This window comes from Crocuta crocuta, unplaced genomic scaffold (assembly GCF_008692635.1).
Source record: "Crocuta crocuta isolate KB4526 unplaced genomic scaffold, BGI_CrCroc_1.0 scaffold229, whole genome shotgun sequence".
Lineage (NCBI taxonomy): Eukaryota > Metazoa > Chordata > Mammalia > Carnivora > Hyaenidae > Crocuta > Crocuta crocuta.
The window spans coordinates 3,507,985-3,513,174 of record NW_027536464.1 but is presented as its reverse complement, the minus strand read 5'-3'; the positions used below and the strand labels follow the sequence as shown (position 1 = coordinate 3,513,174).

The 5,190-nt window shown below is 48.1% G+C and overlaps 1 long non-coding RNA gene across 1 annotated transcript; it reads left to right on the top strand.

Moving 5' to 3' along the window:
• The first annotated feature begins 230 nt into the window (after nucleotides 1-230).
• Nucleotides 231-4,947, top strand: LOC144218747 (uncharacterized). Its single transcript, XR_013331249.1, has 3 exons — nucleotides 231-254; nucleotides 858-961; nucleotides 4,586-4,947. It is a non-coding gene; the product is annotated as an uncharacterized LOC144218747 (long non-coding RNA).
• Nucleotides 4,948-5,190: the final 243 nt, after the last annotated feature.

The following is a 5,190-nucleotide window of genomic DNA, read 5'->3' as shown; positions in this document are numbered from 1 at the left end:
TGGTGGGAGGTGGGGAAAAGAGAATTTCACCCTAGAACAACCTGACGGGGGGCCCAGCTAGAGATACCAGCTGTTGTTGTTAAGGGCCAGAAGTGCATCTGCCAGGGAGATGGTTCTCATCGTAGTCTAGGTGAGTGGCGCCCCCTGGAGTTTTGGGGTGCATGACATGTGTGGTCATAATGCCCTGCCAGTAAGACACAGGCTGGACCATGAACCTTGGTTTAGCTTGGCTGTTCCCAGAAGCAGAGCCTGAGGTAAGGATTTGGGTACAAGACCCTTATTTGGGAGGTGATATCAGGAAGCACTGGGTATGTGTGTGAAAACGAAGGGGGGAAGGGAAGGAAGAAAGCTGTGTTAGTGAGGCGGTTGTTCAGATGACCAACCATCCTGTTTGCCAAAGGGTTCCCTGGGACATGGCACTTCCAGTGCTAAACAGGGAATGTCTCAGGAAAACTGGAAGAGGTGGGTCATCCTAGTTGTGTTAGTAGGTTCCTGGTACAGGCAACTGGGCCCAATCAATTTCATGGGGCTGTGTAGACCTGGATGACTGTGTAGACCATGCCTTCAAATGGTCCCATTGAAAACATAGAAGGACAAAGAAGCTGGCATATTTATCCGTTAACTCCTGCCTGTCGGTGGTAGAGGACTGCTCCCAAAGCTGTTGGTTCTGGGCTAACTCTGGTCTACCTACCCTGACACAGGGATGACGCGATGACCAGAGGGAAAAAAAGGAAGCGAGAAATGAATATAATACAGATGCTGCTTTCAAACAGCCTGGTGTAACAAGAAAGCAATCATAGGGGGGAAGAGGTCCTCTCTAAAATGTACTTTCTCCCAAAGACCTTTATCCTCTACAGGTGTCATTCCATCACAGACCTCCATTCCTGTCCCATCCAGACTCTGCCCAGAACTCCCTACACTCCCGGGAAGCCTGCCTTGAAGGGAAAGGAGGAGGCATGAGGTATGCCTGCAGGACACAGCTGGTAGCTGGGGGCTGCTGTGCGTGGTGGGTCTAATCCCTGCATCGGCTGCACATAGTGGAATTATCCTTTGTGATGTTAATCCCAGGTTTTTTTGGTTTGTTTTTTTGGAATAATCTGTGCTCTGGGTCTGGGGTGGATTGGGTCTCTGCGGTAGGGAGAATAATGCCCCCCCCCCAAAGATGCCCACACCAAATCTCTGGAACCTGTGGATAGTTTGTGTTACATGGCAAAGGGGAATTAAAGTTGCAGATGGAATTAAGGTTGTTAAGCAGCAGACCTGAAAATAGGGAGATTAATCTTGATTATCCAAGTGGGCCCAATGTAATGAGAAACGTCCTTGAAAGTGGAAAAGAGAGGCAGAATGGAGAGTCAGGGAGGAAAGTGTACCTATGGAAGCAATGTTGAAGAGATTTGATGTTGCTGGCTGTGCACACCGAGAAAGGGGGACACGTGCTTAGCCTGTAGAAGCTGGAAAAGGCAAGGAAAAGGATTCCCTTTTAGAGTCTCCAGGAAGTAGCACGGCCCTCTTGACACATTGACTTTAGCCTGGGGAGAGCTGTGTTGACCTTCTACCTTTGGGAGCTATAGAATAATAAATTTACATTGTTTTAAGCTACTAAGTTTGTGAGTGATCTGTTCTAGCTGCCACAGGACACTGGTACAAGCTCGGGTCCTCTTAAAAACAGCTCGCTTTGCTGCGTTTCACTCACTGGTGCTTCCAAGTAAGATTTCATTTAAACCTGGAGTTCCAGGGCTAAAAATCTGAAAGCAATGAATTGGGTCAATGCAGTCCTTTCCTTCTCAGCATTGACAGTTTTGCGGAGGAGAATTGGGAATCAGAAAGGTGCATACAGCGGGCTAAAGAAGTTTCTGGGAACAAGATTCCTAGCCTGCATGAAATAAGTATGGCGTTCTGGCATCAAAGCCGATCTTCAAGTTTGGGCTTAGTTTTATGCAGAGATGACTTCACGAGGCTTCTTAATAGGGCCCTAGAAATGTTTGCAGAATGTAATTGAGTGGAGTTGAACTTGGGGAAGTAGGTTCTTAATTTACATTATGATTTTTCTCCTACACTCTGAGTAAGCCCCAGTCTGATTTCATCTGGGAAGGCTTTGCTGATGGAGGTGCTGTGAGCACCCGAAGACCTCCCTGGATGTGCTGAGTCGCCATTTCTGTTGGGTTTATCTCTAACTAGTGTGGATCCTTCCACACATAATTCCCAAGGCCCTTTCCTGTGGTCGCTGATATTTCTTCAGTGGCACTTGGGTCTGAATTAATTTATTTGTTGAGCAAGTGCATCATCAGTTCCAGTTGTCCCTTCTACCCTAGCACGATATTTGCATGTCCCCTAGAGTGATCATTATGTTATACTGCCATTTGTGTTCTTTCACTTGACCATTCTGTTAGACTGTGAGCCCCCGAAGATCCAACTGTGTCTTATTCAATTTTGTAGAGTGGCAGTTCTTAGCAAAGCGCTGGGGGTTTGGCACACTCAAGAGGCTCAGTAGATGTTTATGAAGGAATTGACAAATGAGCCTCTGCCCAGACTTACTCTCAAAGTCCATGTTTCCTCCATGGAAATACAAAGTGGGGGTTGTGAATTCAGAACGCTTTATGGAATGCAGAAATTGAGCTGACTGTTTAGAAATAAGAAGAACAGATGGGTGGTGGTGGTGTTGCTGCTGGTATAGCCTGTGAGGAGAAGAACAGCATGGGCCCAACTATAGAGTGTGCTTGGGGACTAATGGCCAGACTGGTGTGGCTCAGCTTGGGCACAGAGTGCATGAATAGGCTCAATGAGAACCCAGTTTAAGATGGTAGTCGGGGTACAGGTCATGGAGGGCTTTCAATGAAGTGCCAGGAGTTTAGAATTAATTTCTCTGGGCATAAGGGTGCCAAGGAATGCTTTGGAGGATATGAGAAAGTGGGTTTTGGTGGCAGTATAAGTATAGGGGTCTTGTGTAGACATTTTGGAGAGTTTCCCCCAAGGTTAATGAGCCTGAGTTACCAATCTCTTAGGCATTTCAAAAAAACTATATGTGGGCTTCCTGGGGATCTTTTAGTCATGCCTCCTGTTGGGGGACCTAAGAGAGAGTCAAGGCAATTTTTATTGTCTTCATCCCTAAGACACTCTGGTTTGTGATTTTCCCTCTGTGTAGATGATCCTTGGAGAGTCTTGGGGGCTGAGTATCTCTATTGGAATCAGCCAGAGGCCCTCAGAGGGTATTAATTATTGGTTCCATGCAGCCTCTTGGGTCCAAGGAATAATGAATTGCACCTGAGGTGTGTGCAGTCCCTGACAACTTGGCTCCTTCATGACATTACCCAAGAGGAATTCACAATATGTTCTGGAAGGCTCCCAGGAAGTGTGCTGAGAAACTTGTACAGTTTAGGGTTTTCTCTCACTGGAGCACCACTCAGCCCCAGTACATGCAGAGCAGGCTTCTCCCTGAGGAAGGGATATCTTAATCTTGGGAGCTGGATCAGAACCTCACATCTGAGTCTCTTCAAAGTTTATCTATTTTGAGAGAGAGAGAGAGAGAGACCGAGAGAGAGCATGCATGAGCTGGGGAGTGGCAGAGAGAGAGGGAAGAGAGAAAATTCCAAGTAGGCTCCACTCTGTCAGGATGGAGCCTGATGTGGGGCTCAACATCACGAACCACAAGATCATGACCTGAGCCGAAATTGAGAGCTGGTCTCTTAACAGACTGAGCCACCAGGCTCCCCACAAGTCTCTTTTTTCTTAGTCTCCTTGCCCAGGGGGGGCTGGGGACTTGGAACTCAAGTCTTGCAGGAAAGGAGAGACAACATGCCCCCTGCTGCACTCCTCCCCCCATTGCACGCATGAGGCCCAGGGGCTGCTGACCAGGGTTTGGCTGAGAGAAGATGGCCTGCCAGTTTGAGGGTGGAATAGAGCCTGAGAAAGCTCAGGTGGACCGAGGGGAATTTGGGGGCATCAGAGAGGAAGGATGTAGGTTTAGATCACCTGTACCTGCTCACCAGAAAAAGGGTGAGGCAGCCGAGTCTCTGCCCGGTCTGTGTTGGCCTTCTAGTGTCCCCCAAGTTTGTCCCACTGGCCTAGTCCTTCTCTCTCTTGGACAGTCTTGACAAAGAAACATTTGGCCGTTGGGCAGAGAGGTCAAGGGGAGACTTGTTCTGGACCGGGGACATGGGGGACAGAGTGCCATAACATGATTGGTGGCTCTTCATCATAAGCCTTTCCCCAACAGCTTTGCAGAGTCACATTGGCTGAATTAAAAAAAAAAAAAGAAAATACTGGTTGAAGAACTGTTTGATGTGTCTGAGAGCGTGCATCGAGTTTGGCTGACAAAGCACTCTGGGAAATGTTGGTCTGTCCCATTCGGTTGGCCATCAAATCCTAGAGTCCCTGAGGCAGAGTTAGAAGGCACACTAGCTAAAGATGCCTTTGGTCTCCCTTGGTTGAACACGCCGAGTGTGTGAGGTCCTGAGTGGTGGGGCTTTCTCAGAGTGACATTATGCATCTCAGGTTCCACGCAGGCTGGGGACTGAGCAGAGAGGACACTGGATTGTCAGGAGGTTATTTATTTATTTATTTTTTTCTGGCTGTATTTTTCCAAAAGCCGGAGATGAGGAGATCATCTGAATGGCAGTCCTGCGGGAGGACAGGAAATGAGAACTGACGTTGAGAAGGAGTCCTCCTGGAACACTCCTTCCCTGTGAGCTCTCGGTTACCCTGGCTCTGGAGCATTCTCCGCATGCAGCTAGCTCATGGAACACAGCGTGCAGAGCCTGTGCGTCTGGACTTGGAAAGCTGCCAAAAGACAGGGCAAGGTTTCCAGAGCGCTGGAATCTGTGGGACTCCTTGGGACCCCAGGGAACTTTCCCAGTACCTGGGGCTTGGGCTGTCCTCATGGTGCTGTCTCCCCCATGCCCTGCATGGCTAAAGGAGAATTGATATTAAAAATAAAGGCCACCAAATAGATGCTCTTCCCTCTTTGGGTGAGAGTCTTTGCTGCCCAGGAGGGGGCTCTACAGGTCCTCGAGTGTTGAAAGAAAACAAGTTTTATTTAGTTAGACCAGGGAGGATCGTAGCTCAGAGTTCTTATTTTTCCTCTGCTCCTCTTTGTTATGTATTTCAACAGCGAATCCTTCTAATTAAAGTGTTAAATCAGGTTTAGTTACCAGTCGAGATGGGAGAATCTAGAATACAGATTATCCTTCAAAT